Source organism: Myripristis murdjan, chromosome 13 (genome assembly GCF_902150065.1).
Source record: "Myripristis murdjan chromosome 13, fMyrMur1.1, whole genome shotgun sequence".
NCBI classification, from domain to species: domain Eukaryota; kingdom Metazoa; phylum Chordata; class Actinopteri; order Holocentriformes; family Holocentridae; genus Myripristis; species Myripristis murdjan.
Window position 1 is genome coordinate 2232973 of NC_043992.1, and position 24274 is coordinate 2257246.

At 41.5% G+C, this 24274-nt stretch overlaps 1 long non-coding RNA gene across 1 annotated transcript; it reads left to right on the forward strand.

Moving 5' to 3' along the window:
* Positions 1-3834: 3834 nt before the first annotated feature.
* On the forward strand, positions 3835-22703 carry LOC115369645 (uncharacterized). The gene is made up of 3 exons (XR_003929187.1): positions 3835-3904; positions 16888-16896; positions 22694-22703. It is a non-coding gene; the product is annotated as an uncharacterized LOC115369645 (long non-coding RNA).
* The last annotated feature ends 1571 nt before the right edge of the window (positions 22704-24274 follow it).

A 24274-nucleotide genomic window follows, 5' to 3' on the forward strand; every position in this document is an offset into this window, starting at 1 on the left:
ACTGTAATTGTCCTTCATGACTGAAGTAAAAGTTCACTCTGTGTAGTTTACATTGCATATTGATCACTGCTCAAGGTAACAGGGCCCTGAGCGCTGGACTCAACAGGCTCAATGGACTCAGTGTTAACGATCTAACCGCATGGTTGGTCTGAAGAGCATCGCGCAAGTGCATTTAGAGTGTGTTCAAGTCCACTTTCGCTGTTTTAACAGCAGGAAAAAGGGGCTAATTTCACCAGTCGCATGGTTTAAAAGGGTTGCACTTGCTTTCTTAATTAATCATGGGTGTGTTTTGGGCACAACAAGCCGTAAACCAATCAGAGTGCCGTCTTCCATTCCCTTGGTGGATTGCTATTATAATGGTGGATTTTCCGGGTAAGAAGGAATGCTTTTCTGCAGAGGAAACGGATCTGACCAAACGTCCCTGAGGTGAAGCAGGCATCTATGGAACAGACGTCTGTGTCTGTAACAGTGTATCCGCATTGGCACCCGCCTATGTAGGTGCACACTATTATCTTGATAATGCACTCTTGAAAGAAAATGACAACTGCGTCAGATGGACACTAGCACTTGCATCACACTTGCCGAAGATAGGGCCAGACTTCTCAGACCCTTCTGGGGACTGATGTGTTTTGTACATTGATGACCACCACAAAATGAAACGTAATGGCCGCCACAGTGCCACCAACAGGCCAAAAACTCCCTAAGCTTAAAGCAGCAATTCATAGTTTATGCAGCAACAGAGAACAGCGATATATATTCAATGGGTGAATTTCTCAGATTTGGGAAGCAGGATGCTGGGGAGACAAACTGAAGTTTTCCCTCACATTCTCCCCAAAACCACAAGATAACAAGGGAGATGTGCCACATTTTATATTGTGTAAGACATGATGAAACTTTAATGATCCCAGAGGGCATACCACATCAAATCACTCTCTGGACTGAAGTCATCCCTCTGATCCATTTATATTGAAAAAAAAAAAAAAAGACAACAGAGAAGCCAGACAGCACTGCTCTGATTTGTCCTTAGTGGTTATGAAATGAAATCACAAGAGAAACCAGAGTGCTTGGGGTTACACCGGAGGACACAACAATATCAAAATCTTTGACTCCAGAGGATGTTACCACAGCTCAATGTAATAATGTAGATACAAAAAATACAGCTGCACCATAACCTCCTTGCAATACAACCTTTCACAGGGTGCTATTTTAGCCTATAACAGTAAAAAGTGGAAAATACAACAGCACCTAAACATATGGTGTCAATCCCAAGACATTATTTATGATCATCAATCTGTGAGCAGGGCTGGCTTGACTGACATTTTTAAATTGATTTTGGAAATCTAAAATTTTGAAGAAGCCAAAGCTTTATAAGGTTTCACTGAAGGTTGTGTTCAGCTGCACCTTGGAGACTTCAGGTAGACAGACACATGCCAACCTATAGGCCTTCTCTAAAGAAGTCTTCAAAATAGGCTGATAGAAGTTGTTAACATGAAATATGCTGAAAAAGCCCTGTTTTTTAAAATAACTGATTAAAAAAGTTGTCACCAATGGATAAAGCTGAGATGATTGACAACACCCTGGCAATTTCCCAGTCAGTCAGTGCTCTTGGTCCCAGTGAGACTGACAGTTAACCTTAAAACCACATTTGACTCATCTTGACCCCAAGAACGTAAGTCACACTGATAGTTTCTGTCCACCAAGGTCCATGTAAAAACCATCTAATTCATGGAACTGTACGTTTTTGTTTGTTTGTTTGTTTGTTTGTTTGCATCATTTAATGTGGAAAATGCCGAGAAGTGTTTCTGGGTGAACAGGCATCTTGTGCCTTTTGGCAAAACCCGTCCTCATTCACCAGTCAGCCTCCTGTGGGGCAGAGGGGAAAATGCTTGGACCTCATCGAGATTTGTGGTGCAAGGCATTACATTTTTTTTTTTTTTTTGGGTGATTCTGTGACCCTAAAACCTGGAAATACAACCAAGATATTACAGAATAATAAAATAAGATTTTTTTCATTGATGCATCAGCATTTTATTATAAATTCATAAAGATTCAGCTGTGAGCATACAAAGCCATAGAGTAACCATGCACTTTAAGCAATGCAGTTTGTTGGAGGGATGATGCATTTTGGTACTATATTTTTACAGTGACTGAACAAATTGGCCTACTAGGGACATCACTGTAATGGCAGGAAAAAAAAAAAAAAAAACTCAGAGGATTGATGTTTTTCCTCATGCTTTGTTCACACGACAGGCGCCTAAGTTACAGAACAGCCGAGCACTGGGGGCTACACTGTCACTGAGATTCCCATCAAATGATGATTGATGCAATAAACGTCAACACGGGTTCATGTAAACAGCACGTGTATGCCATACAACTGCTAACAACATTAGGTAAAATGTAAGTTTCATAAACAGGTTGTCATAAACAAATGTAACTTATGTGGTGCACCAACAGTCGCTGCCGCCCTGTGCCAAGCTGTTTTCATCACGCTCTGTCATCAGTGTGGGGAAACTGAAACTAAACTGGCTGACAGCAAGAATTAGTGTTTCCTGTCTTCTCAACAGCAGTTAATTGGCTGACTCTCGCCCACTGTGCTGAAGCGCTAAAAAAAGTTGACGCCAGCTCAACTTTTTTGCAGCGCCTCACCCACACCATGCAGCAAAGTGTCAAGTGGCTTGAAAGTGACTTCTTGCTGCTTTGTCGCCTGGCCCATGAACGTGAATGACTGGCCCATGGGTTGTCCTGGTTATCATTGGCTAACTTACAGTATAGCAAGAGAAAGAGGATAAACCTAGCTTATAAAACATCACTAAATGTAAATGAGTGGTTGTGTTATGTTGGACCAAGTATTTAGGATTAATCTGCTGCAACTGGTGATTTTATCAAGGTAAAAGTGACTGAAAGGTGACAGATATAAAGCAAACCGTCTCAGTAAGGTGTTGGACCACCATGAGCCACCAGAACAACTTCAGTGCTCCTTGGCATAACTTCTGCAGGTCTGTGGAGCTCACCTGCAGGGATGGATGTGTCGTTACCAATTTTAAATTAAATGCAATTTTAAATTGAAGAACTCATTGAAAAAGGACTAAAAGCAGATGTTTACCAGCAAATCATGTCCGTACTGGTGTCTTTTCAATTGGCCCAATCAAACTTTTCACTTATGTATATACTTAACCAGTGCACTCTTTCTGTGAACAGAAAGAGTAAGTCAATACTAAACCGCATAAAATAGAAAACGTCTGCACTACTGCTCGGCCTGTACAGTGACGTAATGACAAAAGTGAACTGAGGGACAGGAATATTCAGACTGGTGCTGAAAAAAATGCTGAACAACTACAAAACTTTCTCTCCTCTTTGAGCGTCTACCGTCTACTTTGATCAAGACATTTAACTGCCAACCGCTCCATTGCAGCTGCTTGTATTTGCAAAACCAAAAGATTATGTTTGTACCGTGCAGGTCGCAGCTGGAGTGCATGTAACCTTCCCTGCTTGTGGAAGTAGCGTCACGCTTACTGCTGTGCCCCTTAGTCAAGCTGCTTGTTTAAACAGGAGTTAAGCAAAGGTCACAGATAACTGTTCCATGTCTTCGGCAGACATGTAAGCACACAGGAGGAGCGAATTACATGGATAATGACGAGAGGAAACAACAGCTCTGTCAAGCTGAAAGATGGCATAAGAATATGACACAAGAATAGCAAGAAGTTTTAATCCACATCATGGCGTAGAGTCACCGCTGTCAAGGATGTGATTTTTAGCTGCAACCAGCTGCTCCATCACTCTGTTGGTCGGTCGGTCGGTCGGTTGCTCCACAAAACTTTCTCCACCCTGCTCTCCACAGTTCTCGCTCCCCTATGAAGCTGAAATTTGGCATGGAGCTCAAGTGTGTGTGTGAAGGTGTGAGTTTGTGTTTATACCAACTGGTTAAAAGGAAGTATGCCAATGGGAGTGGCCCATCACAAAAAGGCACATCACTTCCAAATGGATTCACAGACTTGCTCATGATTTTGGGGGAAGTTTGGTCATGAGCCAAAGCAAAGCAGATTAACTGTTCATGCCAGCTGGCAAAAAGGGTGTGTGGCTGTGCACTGATAAAAAAAAAAAAAAAAAAAAAAAAAAAATATCCTGCTATATCTACTTTAAAAAATGAGGGCAATTTTTTTTGCTGCAAATTATTGTGTAGTTCAAGCAAGACTGGTCTTTGTAAGAACTACTTAATTTTTGATACACAAAAAAATACATTTTCCAAGTAAAGTCAGCTTAATTCTTCAAGTAAAGTTAATGTAATTTTGCTAATAATGTAATTTTGCAAATAAAGTCAATTTAACTTTACCTGCAAAATTAGGTTAACTGTACTTGCCAGACTAAGTTGATTGTACTTGAAAAATTAAATTAATTTATTGGCAAAATTAAGCTGACGTTACTTGCAAAATCCATTTTTTCAGATGTTAGGCATGTAACTCACCTTGAGCTCATGGACCTTTGAGGACATTTTTTGGGTTTACATCCTCCAGCTCTAGGAAGATCTTCTGAAAACCCTCAACGGTGTATTTCAGTTTCTTTGTAGCATAGCTCCAAGGCACATATGAGGCCCAACAGGCAGGCACCAGCATGTGCAACATCAGAAATACCACAGAGGCCCTCAGTTCCCTCAGTGGCTTTTCCTGTTTGTTTGCTGAGGACCTTCATTCCTGGCTTTGCTGACCACAAACATGTTGAGGATGAATGTGGTAGGGACGTCTTGGAGAGCTGCAGCATCATCATCATCAAAAATCGGTGAAATATACCAGTGCGAATAAAGCACGGTGTCTGTGGGTATCAGCAAATTGACTTCAAGGCTTTTAAGAAGATAACGTGAAATATTTCAAGCCTTTTTTGTTTTCATTTTGATGATTACAGTTTCCCGCTCCTCAAAATCAAAAATCCAGCTTCTCACAATATTAACACAATATTTTTAAATGAAATATCACATATCATACCTTTTGTATAAAAGTGACACAAAATAATCAAAATTAACAGGGTCCGTAAAGGCTGAGGTGATATAAGGGAAGGAGAATGTGAAGAAGTCGGTGTGAAATACCTTGAAGACCCTAAGTGTCAACACGGCTGCTGCCATTATTTTGGTTAGGTTAAGGAAAACCTGGGACCACTGAGAGCCTGTCTATACCGACACGGACACTAAACATGTTTTTTCTTGCTGATCTTGGCCATCCAGCTGAGCATCTTGTGAATCAAAACCCCCAATTCTTTTGTTTTTGCCCCTGCTAACCTCTTACAAGCTGCATGTAGCTTAGCTTGCGGCTAAGCTAGCACCGTCGTTTTATCAGGCAAAACCAACAACTACTGGCAAACAGAAGCGTTGCTGCAGCTTTCCTTAATACACTGAAGACCTCTAGTAGCCACTTGCTAATATTATCTCCACAAAAAGCCTCAGGTTTACTTTATTTTTTATTTCTACAATAATATGACACCTGAGGGCTATTCCATGAGAGCAGCTAAAGAAAGCTGCGCTTACGTGATATAGCCTGGCTTGAATTAGCGTCAACTTTCACTAAAGCCTCAACCCGTTCCACTAACGCGATTCAGCCGCGTCAAGTCAGCGCTAATTCTAGCCACGTTTGAACGAGCCTCAAGTGCGCGCGTTCACGGGGCACATAAGCAGCCCAGAACAGTCGATTGTCAAAACGAACATACAACTGTCTCAAAAGGAGGGGAAAAGGAGAGCCTCGACATTTTCAGCGGCGGAGCAGACACTGCTGATGGAACTATATGAAGAATATAGGGAAATTATCACAAACAGGGCCAGCTTTTGGCATAGGCGCTATAGGCAATTGCCTAGGGCGCCATCTGCTGGAGGGGCGCTGCTAGCGGCCAGAGGGGCGCCGGAAGCGGGTTGTTGACCGGCGCGACACCGCCGGGATATGGAAATCAAAAAACTGGAGAAGGAAGTAGGCTAAGTAGCCTATAAATTTAAACACAACAGAAAGCCATGGTTTGGACTGTATTTAATGCTTTCATTCTTTGTCTTCACAGCTTGAACAAAATTATGATGATTGAGGTTTTTTTTTTTTTTTTTTTGAATGGTTAATAAATGATTTCAAAACTTAGGCACAGTCTTTCTGAAATTATACATGCAACAATCCATTCCAAAAGTGGGATGACCATGAATCCAATTGGGAATAACTGAAATATGTGTTCTTGTAAACGTCCCTCACCTATGTCAACTAACCTATTGGCTTCGGGCAGAATAGAGGCGGGTCATCGCAAATTGCGGGTGGGAAATAAAATAAGACGTCTTTTTAATTTAACCTCATGTTCTTTTCAACCCTTTTATGTTCAACGCTTGTTGTTGCATTTGATGTATGACTTGTGCTATATGAATAAAATTTGATTGAGTAATTGATTGTTTATTCGGTTGATTTTGGAGACTGACAGTGATAACACATGATTTTCATTACGTTTATTTTTATTAAGTAAACACATACATTCATGCTTGGTCACATTATGGGAAATAAGTCTGAACTTATGTTTCCGAACACAGACATGGTGCTACATAATTAAATTTGAATTTAATTGAATTGAATATGTGATGCCATGGCAACAATATACATGACGGTACCGTCATTTGGGGGTCTGTTTGCGTCCGTCGGACATTTTCTGACACGCAGCTGAGCTAAGCTTGACCATAAGCCTGCCACGGAGCAGGCTAGTTCTGCTGACTAAGTTACCATGGTTACTGAGCTGCAACTTATATAAGCTACTTTGATGGAACGGAACTCTCACTTAAATTAGCGAGGCTCATCAAAATAAGCCAGGCTATCATGTTAGCCAGCTTGATGGAATAGGCCCCTGGAAAGCTTGTAGAATATAACCAAGTCACTTTCCTTTGCTAACTTTGTTCTTACCTCGAAGTCCTCGTGAAGTAAATACAACAATAAAATGTTTGTTGTGTGGGTTTGCCGAAAAATATTGGCCAGGATTACATAAATAAATCTTGTTAAGGAAAAAAATGCATGATATCTTGTCTTTTAAACAGACACAGATTAAGTCCAGGACTAATTTTTTTCATAGACATAAAAACATAAATTTTTATTGCTAATATTGTAGATTTGACTATATTATATTTACACCCTCCCACACACACACACACACACACACAGACATACACATTGACACTTTCATCACTTTCATGTGGTTTAGCCCGGCCCCCTACACTGGAGCCACACCCCCTTTCATGACTCATCAACTGTTTGTTTTTGGACTCAGCAAAGATAAACATAAACCTTCATGGTTTATATTTATTATTGTCAATGCTTTTGGAATTATCAACTTGGAGGTCAAATCTGGTTTTAACTGTTTGACAATCTTGCTAACAAAAGGGGGTGAAAACATGACCTGAGGAACTGATAGGTTTCATTCTTCATATTTATTCCGTGGTCCTGCAGCTGGGAGCGCCAAACAGCCTCAGCCTCAGAGTGGCACCTGTGCGGCCGCGGCTGAGTGTGTGATTAGACGCGGTATGACAGAAACGTCTTGACAGCAAATGAAAAGAGGCACGAGCTCTGAGGAAAAACCACCGGGGCTTCATTTGTGAAGCCAAACAGGAGCAGTCACTGGTCTGCTGGGGTTATTCAGGGTCAGATGACGGACATCACGGCTGCAGAGACACCAAGTCAGGGCAGATCAGTGCCACCGGGATCACACAGTCAGGCACATGTGGACTTTTTTCAGAATCCCACATCTCACCGTTGTGCAGGAATGCATGAAGTTATCCATCGTATAACTTAAAACTTCAGCAATTGTCAAATGGGTGTGAGTGTCGAATTTCCCCATAAGCTTCAAAGTTAGAGCGAAACAATTTTTTCCATGTTACTGTCACATATGTATATTGTACTTGTGGGTTGCAACGATTTACTGAAGCTACAAAACACTAAAACTGGGTGAAATATTCAAAGTCAAGAAGCCATTGTTTTATGGCTGCAGCATTACATCAAATAGAAATTATAGATGTGCTGTGCATTATTTTACATTGCCCTGTAATTCTGCTGGACGTATTTGGTATCGTTGCAGTCCTTGGGATCTCCGCGAGAATTTTGAAAAAGATCTGTGGCTTTGAACAAAGCTCAGCTGCACTTGTAATGATGAGCCCACCGCTGGGACCTGCAGGGTTGTAGAGGCTAAAGCCAGAAATCTCAGCGGCTGGCCAAGTACTCGCTGAGTCATCGGTATTGATCACCTCCCACACACACACACTCTGGTCACTTTGTGCTATGGGGCAGTAAAGATCTGAGTTATTGCCCCTTCAAGGCTGCTGTGCTCATGGAATCAGTGAGGAGTTGACTTTTCAGTTCACTTCAGATCTTTACTGTTTGTAGGGGAAAATTTGGTTTGCAGCAAGGGAACCATCCAACAGAAAAACAGCAACAACTAAAAACAGGATAAAGTTGCAGGAGGGCAAAGAAAAAGACAATTAAACAATTAAAATGAAGTAAGAGAGAGGGACAAGTTGTTGGACACTTAACAGTCTGAGCCTGTCAGTGGCAAAGCGTGCACTTTTAGTCACTTTCAGACACTTGAAAACCTTATTTTGTAATAGCTTAAGGTTTTATAGTTTACATTGTTGTGTGTAAGATGTTGTCCCCATGTTCATGGCGTGCTGAAGGAACATATGTACATAAAACAAGAACACAGTTTTACCGGCTACAAACTTCACTGGGTAGGGGAGAGTGGGGTAATTTGTGCCAAGGGGCAAGTAGTGCCACCCCTGTTATCTAGAAAACCATAGAAGAAGTTGGTGATGTGACCACATATTTTTGAAGAGGCATCCATTTCACTCATCCTGCAAAGAAGGGAGACACATGGCACATGTGTTTGAACAATGATAGAAAACTTTGAAAACAGTTCACACAGGTTTCAGTACTTTAGTAAGCTACACCATGAGTCTATACAGTTAGCATGATGTTAGCTCAAAACAGCTGGGGGATGCATTTTTTTTTAAAATGGTGGGCCTGGGGTAATTTGTGCCAAAGGGCCTGGGGTAAGTTGTGCCAGTGGCACAACTTGTGATTACATACTATATATTACTTTATTGTATTTTATTGTTATTGTACATTGTCTTCTTACCTTTGATGACTAAAACTATTCAGATTCAGATGAAGATGATTTGCAGGTGCTCATTTTGGAAGTTTTATTTTGTTCTGGGTATGTGTTCATGTGGCGCTCGGCCTTGTTATAGAAAAGTGGCCTGTGATCTTGTTAAAATAACAAATAAATGTTAAATAAATAATTTTGTAATGAATTTGTTTTGCTTTTATATAGCATTATCATTTATGAGATTAAAATGATCTGTTTTACTTCAATTATCAATGGCACAATTTACCCCAGTGTATTTCTCTGAAGGCACAATTTACCCCAGTGTATTCTCTCTAATGGCACAATTTACCCCGCACCGGGGGCAAGTTGTGCCACAAAACCACTTTTTTTTTCGAAAGCTATATTTCTCAAACAGTTTATATAAGATCCAAAGTGATTGTTCCCAGGGATGCACAACATCCTAAACTATATGTGCATATTTTAGTTGGAGGCATTACTGTAATCCCCTCGCTTTAAAGGCACTTTAAGTAAAAATTGGCACTACTTACCCCACTCTCCCCTACCTGTAAACAAATGCACTCCACATGGGACAGGAAGGAACATTTATGTCCGCTGCACCTGGGGCTCCTGTATGATTGATCTAAGATGAGGTTTTGAGCCAACAATAATGCTGTAAATGCTGTAACACCGGTGGAACAGAACATCATGGAGTCACATCACAGTGTGTGATCATGTCAGAGGGACCTGACACCAAGTCCTGAGAACACTTGGCTGTTTAGCTGTGAAATTGAAGCAGCGCTGAAAATGAGGAACCTCCAGGTTTATAATGCCCCAGGTGTGTCCTGCCTGTGAGAATCAAAACTCCCATGAGGATGGTTAATGTTTAGCATTTCAGATTGAAGTAATTCATGCAGATCTATAATTTACATACTCAAAAGTGTTGAATTAAGTCTTTGGTCTTGAGTATTTTATAATGCCAGTTTGTTTCCCTGCAGAGCCTCGGGGGATAATGTGACCTTGTAGTCCAAACGGTCTCAATATGTTGCTGCCTTCTCATTTGCATCCACTTGGATCTTGAGCTCAAATGCAACCCATTCAAAAGTTTGGAGGAAGAAATGGCAAAATAGCCAGTCCAAAGCTTGATTTTGTTGTCAAAATCAACTTTGAATGTTGCCCAAGCGCCAGCTAACCTCTAGCCTGCACAAAGAGTCATGCACACACTGAACACAGAAGTCCCAAGTTGGAATAATACATTGCTATGAAATACGAGGTTATGTATTTGGGTTTAATGGCTTCTTTGATCCACATATCACAGGATTTTAATTCAGTCTTGGTGCACTGTGACCAAATTAAATGCATCCACAGACACAAATGAGCAGCACAGAGAGAACTGCAGGATCACAGAGGCACATGGAGAGCCTTATTCCAAAATATTAAGATAAATATCCATTTTAGAAGTTTTGCCACCTGGGATCTCGCCTCGTTTCCTCCTTCTCTACTTTCTTTTCCCTCTCTTTTTTCTTTCTGTGTGTGTGTGAGTGTGTGTGAGTGTGTGTGTGTGTGTGTGTGTGTGTGTGTGTGTGTGTGTGAGTGTGTGTGTGTGAGCATGTGTGTGTGTGTGTGTGTGTGTGTAAGACCCAGAGAGGGTGGCAACAACCAGTTGGGTTTTTGGTCAATTAAATGGCAGCCTGCAGAATCACCTTCTTTGATAGTACCTGCTGATTCCTTAGACATACACACACACAGTCGTGTGTGTGTGTGTGTGTGTGTGTGTGTGTGTGTGTGTGTGTAAGTGTGTAAGTGCGTGTGCCTTTGGTTTTAATGGGGTATTTAAAAAAAAAGATCTCTCTTAGTTTCTTTGATGTGCTGATAATACAGACTATGATAGATGCGTGAACACACGCACACACACACACGCACATACACGCTTGCAAACATAATGCTTTATTATTTATTAATGAGAAGCATAAGAAATTTCATCCATAACATACATTTAATGATGCAAATCTCAAAGCAATTCAAGGGCAAAAATGGCTCTTTGCATGTGTGTGTGTGTGTGTGTGTGTGTGTGTGTGTGTGTGTGTGTGTGTGTGCGTGTTAAAGCAGATATATGCATATGATTTAGGTGACCAAAAGGAAGATCTTTTTCCAAGAGCTATGTCTTAATAAACACACACACACACACACACACACAAACATGCCATGTAAATGCTGCCAACAGCTTCCTAACCTTCCTGTAGAGGAATGTTAGGAAGCTGTTTCATTTTGTTTAAACAGTGCTCTCTTTTCTTCCCTTTTAACTCAGTTTGTATGTGGAAGAAAATCAGATGAAAACCAGAACAACACCATAAACACACTGAAAAATATCCCTGTCCGTGTCAATGTCCGTGAAAGAAGGAAAAAAGAAAAACAGACAAACAAAAAAAAAACCCTGAAAAGATGCAGACCAAATGCTGATCACAGGTGCACTCTAAAAACACTTGGGTTATTTCTTTAACCCAATTCCTGTGTTACTTGTGTTGGGTTACATTTCTGGGTTATTTTTCCAGAGCCATAACCATTTCTTGGGTTATAAGAATTTTATTTTGACCCAATTTGTGGGTTTTTCCAGTTGGGTAATATTTCTGGGTTATTTTTTCTGAGAGTAACCCATTGTTGGGTCAGAGACTTGGGTTTGACTGATTGATTGCTTATTGATTGATTGATTGATTGAATACTTTACGAACAGTTTGTGTAACGAGGAGCACTTCATTACTAGTGACTGATAGCTTTGCTTGTAAATATTGCACAACATGGTTGGTAGAAAGTGCACTTTAAACAGACAACTTAACTATTCACTTTAATAATGGCACTTGGCACTTTAGTCGCAATAGTTGCACTTTATTATTGGTTTGCACAGAATATTTGCACATTGCATATTTGCACATTTTATACAGACTATTTATAATTTACAACTTGATAATTTAACAGTGTAAAACCGTGAGTGATGTGTGTCTTCGGGTTTGGGTTGTAGTCAGGGCTTGGCTCCACCTCTGAGGGTACAATTGAATTAGTTGCTGATGCTGCACTTTCGTGTCATTGCCTATTCAGAATTGAATAGTGTTGTGTGTTAGTGTCTGTAACACTGTGTGGAAATGTGCAGTAAAATCATATGAATGTGGAAGTGTTTAATTAGTAAGAATACTGTGTGAAAGTTTTAGCCCACTTAACTTTTGGGTTGAGTGGGCTAAATGAATATGACCTATAAGTTGGGTTATATTGACTACAATCCTGGGTCATGTTAAAAGAAAAATTGGGTTATTTATTTAACCCAGATTATGGGTCAAAATGCATAACCCAGTTTCTTGAGTCAAAATAACACAGCAAGTAGTTGGACCCTTTTTGACCCAGGGGTTGGGTTAAAGTTGGGTTATTTTTTAACCCAGCAGTTTTTAGTGTGTGAGTTTTTGACCTGCCCACAGTTGCCACGCCCACTTCTTTAGCCACACCCACCAGCCGGAGAGGTAAGCCTGATGCACGGCTGCTAAACGGCAGCTGCCTCGCCGTCTCTGACCCAGAAAGAGCTGTGAGGTATGCAACTGGAGCTGCAGTGTTGGAGGGTTGCAGCAGATGGTGCTAGAAATAAAAAACAATAATAAAACAGAAGTAGATGGTGCCGCTCAGGTGCCCTTTGGCTGCATCCTAAAGTGCCAAAAAACATTTGCAAAACAGCAGCAGCTATTTACGATTATCCGCTGGATTTCTGCACCTGTAGACTAATACAGGGTCGCGAAACCCACAAGTAGGCTGCTGTGCCTATAAGGATGAAAAACAGACTAGATATGGTATTTAATTTAAGTTTATGAAAAGTGTAGTGACAACTTGCAGGTTGATTTAAGGACATGGTCCGCATTCCTTAAATCTTTTGTTTTCTCCAAATAAAATACATTTTGTCCAAGGCACCCTGGTAGCTCAGCGGAGAAGAGCGGGTACCACGTGTTGAGTCCTGATCGCAGCGTCCTGGGATCAGATCCCACCTGGATCGTGTGCCTCTGTTGAGTCTCTCCACGTGCAGGCACACACTCCTCAGGCTCATACTGCTGCAGAGGAGCTAAGGAAAGAAATGAGGAGAGAAGTATGGAGGAAAGGAGAAACATGATGAAAAGCAGACAAATAACGATGGGAGGAAGAGAGGGATGGAGTAGAGGAAGAGAGAAAGTGAGAGAACAATGGGCAAGAGTGACTGAGAATAAATAGAGAGAGAAACACACACACACACACGCACACACAGAGGCAAGAACAGACTATTAGCTATTCTGCTAGGACATTGTTGTCAATATCTGCAGCTGTGTGTGTGTGTGTGTGTGTGTGTGTGTGTGTGTGAATTCTCCAGCAGCCTACGTTATGTTCAACAGAGAAGTTTCGATAGTTAAGCCAGGTGTGCATGTGTGTGTATTTCAGACTTCTCATCAGAGATCCCCCTTCTCCCCACAGCTTGGAGACACCACACACACACACACACACACACACACACACACACACACACACACACACACACAATCTCTCACACAGGCAGAGAGCAACAGTCTCCAAGCTAGGTAGTATTTGCCCTGTCTAACTTCTGTGTGTGTGTGTGTGTGTGTGTGTGTGTGTGTGTGTGTGTGTGTGTGCGTGTGTGTGTTACCAGGTATTCCATCTCCCAGCTGATTTGTCACTGTTCTCCCCAATGACTTGCAACATTGTCTGTTCTCGACTTCGTTTGGCTGTGTATTTGTCTCGCTCTTTCTCACTCTGTTTCTGCCATTCTCCCACTGACACACACACACACACACACACACACACACACACACACACACATACGCATGCTGCAGCTACCAAATTCCCCACCAAACCCTATAGACTAGTGCTGCAGAAAAAAATGACATTATCCTGAGGCTGTGTGTGTGTGTGTGTGTGTGTGTGTGTGTGTGTGTGTGTGTGTGTGTGTGTGTGTGTGTGTGTGTGTGTGTGTGTGTGTGTGAGGTTGGTGGGTGGTTGAGTTGGCCTGAAACAGCATGTTTCTACTTATCTTGGCATAACACACACACACACACACACACACACACACACTGGCTGGGCTGTAGTCCTGGTTCCTCATTATTTTACCGTGGGACTGAAGCAGGAGAGAGGGAAGGATCAAAGCAACAGCAAGAGTGAATTAGCACCCGACTGATGAATGAATTTTGGCTCCAATAATGATAATTAGGAGGAAAATTGTTTGATCTATGAAGTACCACACCCCAAACCAACCCATTTTGGTGTGTGTGTGTGTGTGTGTGTGTGTGTGTGTGTGTGTGTTTTGGTGATGTGAACAATGACAAATTTCCCTGGAAGCCTCTATTTTGCTCTCGGCATCCAAGTGAGTCCAGCAGTGACTCTGACTGAGGTGGTGCCTGATTCAAGCTGAGATGAAGGAGTGAAGCTTGTAGATGGATGAGGGAAGGAAATACTGGTTGAACTGGGATGGATGAACAAATGACTGGGAGGCTGGGGTGATAAATGATTAAGGGATAATGTATAGACAGCAGCTGAAATTATTTTATTAGCCTGCAAGACTCCACTAAAACAAAATGTCCAAAGATCCTGTTTGCATCAATTAAAAAAAAAAAAAACTGGATGGCTAGGCTTGTTAGTAGAATTTCATCTAGCTTATTATAAATTATAATTTACATTCTTCTTTTTCCTTTTCTGCTAATAGTGCAGCCTCCAGCCATGAATCAAATTGTTGATATCCATGTCGTAGTGACTTTTTGGCTCCAGCAGGTGTTCTCAGATTCAGATTCAGATTCAGATTACTTCACTGATCCCATGAAGGGCTATTCATTTGCAGCATACCCGTCATAAAAACAAAAACACAAATACATTAACAATACACACCAAGTCACATGCCAAGCACAGCCAGACAGACCCCGAGAACAACATCTGTAAACGTACATAAAGAAGAAAACTATTTCATAAAAAATATAAATAACAAATAGACAGTGAATGTCCATCGGGGACCTTGATCACATACAATAGGCCCGTTCCCACCGCCGGAACTTGGGGGTAATTTTACGGGGCTGTGGCCGTTGTCGCGTGTCTCCACCGCCGAAACCACCCCGAAGGAGAGAGTTCAGGAACCTTTACAGGGGCTAAAAAACAGCCCTGCTTCGGGGTAGGGACTCTGAGCGGCCCAGAAAAAACTCCTGGGTTTACTCACAGTGTGATGTGATGTCAACAGAAAGCAGGCGTCCCTAGCAACACGGCCAACACTACCAAGCTAACGCTAACGTGCTAGCTAACACTAACAACACACTTTTAGCAGGCATTTTTAGGGGCACTAACGTTAGCTTTAGAGGACGTTAGCTAACGCTAACAACACACTTTTAGCCGGCATTTTTAGGGGCGCTAAAGTTAGCTTTAGCGGACGTTAGCTAACGCTAACAACACACTTTTAGCCAGCATTTTTAGGGGCGCTAAAGTTAGCTTTAGCGGACGTTAGCTAACGCTAACAACACACTTTTAGCCGGCATTTTTAGGGGCGCTAAAGTTAGCTTTAGCGGACGTTAGCTAACGCTAACAACACACTTTTAGCCAGCATTTTTAGGGGCGCTAAAGTTAGCTTTAGCGGACGTTAGCTAACGCTAACAACAGGCTTTTTTAACAACATGCATTTTGATGCCCCGGTCATGGTCGCGCAACCGCCCAGTAACTTTACAGGAACCTTCCTCCTCCTCGGCCTCTCAGTGGAGACACAGCAGGTGAGAGGGCCGAGTGAGAGGACGTTCCTGTAGCAGCTCCTGCCCCCCAAATACTACCAGGAACATTCTGGTGGAAACGGGCCTAATGAATGTCCATTGAGTTTAATAACCTAATAGACGAAGGCATTAAGGACTTGGAATAACGGTTGGTTTTCCACAGAGGTAGGCGATAACGACGACCAGAAGGCAACAACGAATAGCAGTTCTTCATTAAAGGTCATAAACGGACCAAACTTATCAAAGGAGATATCAAACCTGTTTGAAGTGACCGTCCATAACAGCAGTCAGTTATTTATAATGATGGTCATTACTCAGAGGTTGGACTGAATGCATGTCAGAATTGATAGTAATAATTAATATAATTATAATAAACTGTGTACTTTACATGTTTCCTAATAAGTGTAGCTTATGGGTTCTTATATAGTGCAAATCAGTGAAGATAGGGGACTTAGGGGATGAGTTTGATTTTAGTTTAGCCGGGTAAGGTACATTATATTTATATTGTCTATTGTGAGAGGAGCCAGCAAAATGAGCATTTCATCGCCCAGCACGTCTTGTTCTGAACATATGGCAAATAAAATTGAAACCTGAAACTTATTCTTTTAACATTTTTGTTTGTTCTTAGTTTGAATGTTTACTATTGTGTTGATTGTTGTAAACCTACTGTTGTTATGACTGCACAGGCTTGAGCCCTGGGAACTGGAATTATGGGTACAGTACAGGCACAGTAACCACTGTTTGGGTACTGTGTAGCTAACTACGGCAATGTGATACCCATCACCACAGTAAAAAAAAAAAACAAAAAAAAACTGCCTTTTGAAATTTTTTGCTTTTGAACGTGACATTGAGCGTGGCTGCAGACAGTTGTTTTCCTCTACTGTGAAGTTTCTCAAGGGAAAAATTTTGGGGGAAATCGAGTTCAGCCTGATCTGGGAGGGTCAAAGCGCTGTTGCACTGGATATTAAACTTGATGTTCCTCATCTTACACACATATCCAGAAACAGTAAGCAGCCTGTCACAGTTTCATGTCATTTGGGAGGTGTTCAGAGTTAGTTTTCCTCTGGTGACGTTATTTGAGGACACTGTAGCCCTCTGTTGTGCTAATTATGGTTCAACGGAACAACTTGGACAAAGCAAAACAAGAAAAAACAGCATGACTCAAAGGTTCATTGATGGAAGCTGGCTGGTGTCTTTTTTTCTTTCTCCCTAAGAAACCTTGTCTGGCCTGTTTTTATTATATAACTTGTGTTGATTGCTTTTAAGCCAGAAGCACATTACATGACCATATGCTGCAGGACATCTAACATTTACTCAGCGACTGAATCCCATCTTTCATCAAAATGTGCCATGCTGGCATGAGGTAATGGCACTACAAGAGTCTTCAACTGCAAAGTCTGTGCAGGACAGACTTGAAATGTTGATGTCTTGTAGGTCTGGTTGTGTGGCACTGGAACCAGCAAGACAGAGAGTCAAACAGGTCATTAATGTAAAAGTTTGCATTTTAACCACAGCAATAACAGGAATAATAGAGCATCAAACAGGAAATCTTGTTGTTTCAGTCCTTTGACTGAGTTTGCCTCCATCTCTTCATTCCTCATCACCCGCCGTCTGGATTGTTTCTTCGGAGATGTACCATCCAAACGTCTCTGTTCACTCAGTGCGTCATTTGGTCCAACATCTCTGGACTGGGTCAATGCCATCATCACCAGCAGGGCTTGGCCTATACAGCTGTACATTTGTGTTGATTTGTGTTGATACTGACTTGTGTTGATCTTTAAATTTGACCATTTCACTGCCATTCTTGTGCCAGTTTGATGTAGCGATAGCCACAATGTTTCTGTGTGAACAGGTGTGTCTGCATCGACTGCATCACAAGAACTTTTTTTCAATTGGTTTTGAAGGCATCGTAGCCCCAGACTTCAGTTTTTATATGAAACTTATGTCCATAGTCTTAGTGTTTGGTTTAGCAATGAACTATATGCACACCTCTATTTTTCTCTCAGTACTAAGTTGTGATTTGACACTGAGCTATTTTTCTTGTCTGCTCTCGTCTCGCTCTCCAGAAGACTGTCACTCATTGTCTCACTCTTTGACGAGACGTTTGCTTGGGACGTCCCACACTGCATCGTGAGATTGGGGCGTTGCTCGCATCCAAGTGGCAACATGCTGTTTGTCTGGGACACCCATTGCTGTTTACTATGCTTAGTTTTGCCACACAAAATGTGTCAGACAGTTAAAAAGCACGACCCAAACCCTCAATGAGGACCATTGTTGGAAATAGATTGTTTAAAAGCTTGTTGATTGCTATATCTGTAATGGAGCAACCCAGAATTTTCTGCTGCTTTTGTTGTGTTCTTATTTTATATTTTATTTTAGACTTTTCTTTATCCATCCATTAATTCTTACATAATGTCTCAAAAAGTATCCATTGGTAATTTCTTGCATCTGTTCTCTTATGAAAGTATCAAATAGAAACTGGACAGTAGAAATACCCATCCCTGCTTCTTAAACATTATTTTGACATGATGGTTGCCTGATGTTACCAGGGCACACTGCCGTTCTTTTAAAGGCACTTCGGGCATCTAGATTGTAATGTCAACGGAACACTGATCAACCCAACTGGCTTCCCAACTACCATGTGTAAGTTAGGTAAAATACATATCATTAGAAATGTTACATAGATTATTGAATATCAGCTCATTATTGCTCAAGAGGAAAGGGAAAGGTGAGAAAAGTCGGTGAGCCAAGTAGTAACTATGGTTAAGCAACTGCATCAAGTCTCTGGCTAACTAAAAATTATAACACAGCAGACCTAACCGCCACCCAACATTCACCGCCTGTACTGTGGGTTAAAAATGAACTGTCTGTATGCTTGAATATGGTGGAGTTTGATGTCCTGCTATGTAAGCAAAGTGAGCCAAACTCTTGATATGGTCTGATTGATAAAGGTAGGCCTATGTACTGTTGAAGTTTTGACAGTAAAGGTTATCAATCAGCACGACGGAGAGCGCCCAACTTAGCAGACAATGGATGGCCTGTACATTCACAGCAACCGGGCCACCTGGGAAGAGAGGCCCCTGCCAGACGGCTGTCCACCTCCGCTTCCCTGTTTCCTTTTAGCAGCTTATTGTAAAATAACAGCCGATCACGTCTATCCGCCTTTGTTTTGATGCCATCAAATCAAAACACCCTCCGACTCCAGGCATCAAGGTGGTTTGAAGCGTGTCAAAACATTGGCAGTGCATGTCATGCAATTGAAAACAATGAATTCAGCTGGAAAGTAAATTTGAGGCACATCAAATTCCCTCCCAGTGTATTTTGGCCCTAAGAACTGAAGCCTATTCTCCTGTTGCACTCATCATAAATTGCTCTAGATAATAGTAATGGCTAATTTATTAGATTATAAATGTAAGATTGGGGTTAGTGCAGTAAGTGTATGCGGTTCAGTGTGGGTAACACCAGTGGGAACTGACTTAGACAAAATGAACTAAGGCTAGAGCAAAGAGTTTGATAGATCTGGTCATGCACAGGTGAGTCAGCACTGAGGCTACAATAATGTATAATTTATGGGTCATGATGAAAGGGGGATAACAATTACTCTGATAATGACATAGGCCATTGAGTTTTAAAAATGGTACACATGGCACCTATAACTCCTTCCAGTGAATTAAATTAAATTATAAATTAAACTGACCCGTCACACTTTCTCCAGGAAATTGACTTTTCTTGTTTAAAGTTGACACGGTCACTTAGGTGCTGAGTAAGATTCACGGCACTTTACACCGTTAAAGCCCATTACAAGCTCTTTATGTAATTTTAGAGTAATACATGGGAGTCAGTGAGAAGGTATGCATTCTTCACTGCTGAAAAACAGGCAGTATTTCTTACAGATATGCTGTTTTTGTTCAATAACGGTGACAGGCAGTGTTTGAAACTGATCTGTGTGCGGCGGAGACACTGAGGGTATTTCATCTTGGGAATGAGTTTACACCAACAGACTATACCGCACAGTATCAGCCATGCTTCACATGCTAATGGAGCCTGTGCGCTTTGAACTGCATGGAAAAAGATAGGTTTCACACTGCCGGAAGCACAGGCACATCACTGCTAGATATGGTGTGTTTGTGTGTGTGTGTGTGTGTGTGTGAGTGAGTGCGCGTGCCATCCATTCCTCGAGAGTGCGTTCGGGAATGAAACTGAATCATGGGAAAAATCTCATGAAAGTGATGCTCCTATGTGTGTTTATGCTTGTGTATTGCTGTGTATGGTGGGCAATGAAATAGTATAAATTAATTCAGTTTCCTCATGTGCATAGTAATATAAAGGCTATGTGTTTGAATGTGAATGTTTATGTGTGTGTGTGCACATTTCTGGATTTGATAACAGGGGAATAGTTTAAATTGCATAAATTTAACCAGAGAGGAAGACCTGATCAGTGAAACCAGATGCTGTTTGGCTGGATTTATGTTTTTTTTTTTTCTTTTTTAACAGATGCTCAGCCCACAACGTGATTTTAAGGCAAACCTCTCATCATTATTCTTAGTTTTTGTAACCCAGACAGGATTTAATTTCCAGATAATTTTCAGGTTGATTGCTCTTAATATTTGTTAAGTGTGTGTGATCTCCTTTTTAGCTTGATGCAACTGTGAGATTATTATAACTTTGGAGATCAGTGAATGAAGATGAACGGAGTTGTGCCTTCACAGCATAAACAACTCGAGCAGCCTGTCTGTCCCTCCTCACAGATTTCGTTTAATCCATGACTGGAGCAGCGATAACTCAGAGAAAAACAGACATTTATATGAAAATCTGGCACATAAGGCCCCCGGATTTTCAAGCTGGTGACTAAGAGCTGATTGTTTTCCTTGTTTAAACAGAAATGATGAGATCACCCTGGGATAAAATAAGATTTTTTTGTATTCTTATTGTTTCTGCTCCTGTTGAGATGAAGCCTGAGTGAAAAAGGGGTTGAGGAGGAGAGGAGGGAGGAGAGGGGGGGGAAGTGAGGTTTCCATTTTGAAAAACAAGGGAGGGAAGAGGTTAATTAGAGGACAACGGGATGGGGAGGGGATGATGAAAACAAGGAGGAAGAGGAGGAGGAGTAGGCAGGGAAGGATTCAAACAAGAAGATAGAAAATGAAAGAAAATCTCCTCCCCTTTCCAATTAACTTTCCCTCACTTTGAGCCAGCTGGAGTCTCCCCTCCGTCCCACATCCCCTCCACATCCCCTCCCTCCTCTCCATTTAAATCCACCAAAACTTTTCCCCCAAATTCATCACTCACGATTTTAAAAACAATATCATACTTAGCCTAAGTCACCTGTAGTGCAGCGAGCTATTCTAGTTATATAACAGTATTTCAGAATGAAAATCTTCTTTGGGATAATGAAGTGGTGAAGTTTTTATGATGAGGATGAATTTTTAATGCCGGAATGACCTTCCTACTCCAGCCGGGACGGCAGGATAACACAAACTCATCTCTTCAAAAAATACTTCACGTCTCGCTGTCTCCCAAATCCCTCTCCAATATCTTCCTCTGAAGTAACAAAAAAATAGATCCTTTCTACCTTGCTTCTGACCTTTTCACCCATTTCTCGTATTTTATTTTCCCAGCAATGCTCATTACTCACAGGAGCGTTTGAAATGTAGAGGCTTTTCAGTTGCATTGCAAATCTCCTCTCAGCCGCGCTGCTTCACCGAGGACCACGGGAGGACTGGCTGTGTACAAGCACTGCCAAAATGTGAAACAGCAACACTAGGAAAAGAGTACAAAACTGATTCATTTTGATTTTTACCACAAATTTAACTATCGCAACATTACTTTTGCAAGTCATCGGAATTCCATACATACAACACAGAAATCTCCAAGCCGAAAGTGTGTAACAAACCCACTGGTCCCCCAGAGGACAGCGTGTCAGTGTTTCTGCGTCACCTGGGTGTCGCACACCACTTATCAGGTCCAGCTTTTGCACACGCATCAATGTTCGCCTGTTTGCTAAGCTTCTCGTTAGCTAATGTTAGCTAAAGCACTTGGTTATGGTGAAGTTAAGGTTAGGGTTAGGGTTAGGGTCAAGATTAGGTTAAGTTTAGGGTAAAGACTGGGGATTTTTAGCTCATAACAGTGGCGAGCGGTGACGTTTTTGTGTAGTCATGCTGTGGTCCCAATGTTATGTGAGCGCCCGCAAGGGCGCGAACTCGAAAATTTTTGGGCATTTATCCATTACTAAAAACGCATAATATGGTTTTTAACTATACTATATCAACTCGACAACTCCATTTTGATAGACACGCGTGCGCATTTTGCCCCAGTGTTACCAACAACAATGTGTTGGAATTTACAGTGTAAATGAAAGCAGAAATTATTAGAATGGACGGATGATGCAGTAATAACCAGTTACAGAGTCGAGCAAATGACACATGAACATGCTCACAGTGTTACCAACAAAATGTTGGAATTTACCATGAGATCGGAACTACTGGGACGTGCCACGGGATGTCACCAGCTAGCCTACATGGTCAATGAAATGACACACACACATGGCCAACTGCCCATCAGGCTACGCACCAAAGTGATAAACGTCAGAGAACACCTCTTTTTCAGAACACCTGCAGTAGCCTAAATGGATGAAACATGCCAGGTTACTTAACTGAAGTTGTATTTTCACCCATTTTGATTGGCACGATGCAGATGAAAGAACAAACTAATGTTACTGTTCCCGTACTAGCTAGCCAGCTAACGATGTTAGCGGTAGCTAGCTGTCAAGTGAATGACTTGCAGTTGCCGCTGAACATTTCAAGCGAGCTTGCTGTGTAGCTACTCGTGTTGCACATGCGTCCTCTGAAAAGCTGATTGGCAGACAGCTTATTTTCCATTCAAAACACCCACGTACAGGAAACACCGGCTACAAAACTACTGTGAACAGAGCACATGTGCGCGTCAAGCTGTCAACTTTCCAGCATTTCACTAGCAAATTGAGATAGATACGTGTATATAGGCAGCGGTTTGCAACCAAAATGATAGAAATAAGGTATATTATAAAAGGACACACTAGGAGACCAACATTTTAAAGGTTTTAATTGAAGGGCTTGGGCATGCACTGCATTTATAGCTTATTATGACCGCTCGCCAGTGGCTCATAATGTTAGCTAACATTAGCAAACATGCTAAAAACAGACTCTGGATCTGCTTGGCCAGGGATTTGAACTCAGGCCTCTCACAGGAAAGTCTGTGTGTTTGACCCGTCTGCCCCCATACCTTCCTCTTTACACATCAGCAACACACAACGTGACACAGACACGCTTTCCTCTGGTGGACCGGCAGCTCTTTGACACTCTTTGCCTTGATGCTGGGCTTAATTATCTGCCATGGCTCTGTGTTGGACTTGTATTTTTGGACTTTGTGGACGCTGTATTTGTGGACTTTGTTGTTTGAGTTCTGTTCATGCCGTGCTTTCCTTGTGTTGGGTGTGGTTTCCTCTGCCCTGCTGTGGCACTCATTAGTGTTATTCCTGTGTCTGGTTCCTCAGTCTTGTTTTCCCCTGAACCAGCATAACAAGTGTTTAGTGCTAAGAAGAACTTAGAAAACTACACTAACAGTTTAGGTACTTTTCCTTTCCTTTCTTCTTAAACGTTGCCATATTCCTCCAGGTTTAACGAGCATCATGACTCTTTAAGGCTTGAAATCTGTTTAAAAAAAAAAAAAAAACCTTTATAACTTCCAATACTATAATATAATATAATAATATAATATAATAAATATAATGCTCTAATTAACAAAAACCTAAGTTTTTTGCAGATCCATTTTTCATCCGACACCAAATTCTCCCCAACAGAGGTTTCATAGCAGGATGACAAACACATGGAGCTCTGCAGATGTTTAAATCCACGCTGAGAGAAAAACCACAGACTTGGTCACATATCAAAATGTCTGCAAAAATGCATACAGTATAAAAAAAAAAACCAGTACAAACAGTATTAAAAAAAAAAAAAAAAAAACTTAAAACTATAACAAAAGATCCACAGAATAGTGATCTAGACAAATAGATTCGCAACTGGAAAGCAGTGCTACATTTGAAGCTCATTGTGAGGTGTGCTTCCTGCTGTAAACAAGGTTTATTTACCTCTGGCCAAATGCATCACATTAAATGAAATGATGAAGCAAGACACCCAAACCCTTTCTGCTGGGCCGAGGAACGCGCTTGCAACATGGCAACTGGTGGCTAAAGCAAGCAACATGGAGGCAGCAACATAAGTTAACATAAGCTCTTTTTATACGAGCATTCCTCAGCCCAGGTTAACTAACCTCACAGTCACTAACCCAGGTCTACCAGTTAGCTCTGGGCTAAGGATTCACACTCAGAAATCAAAGCCCAGGGTTAATATCCTCAGAACATTTGTTTTGACTGGGGAATAATCTATTCTGGTGCT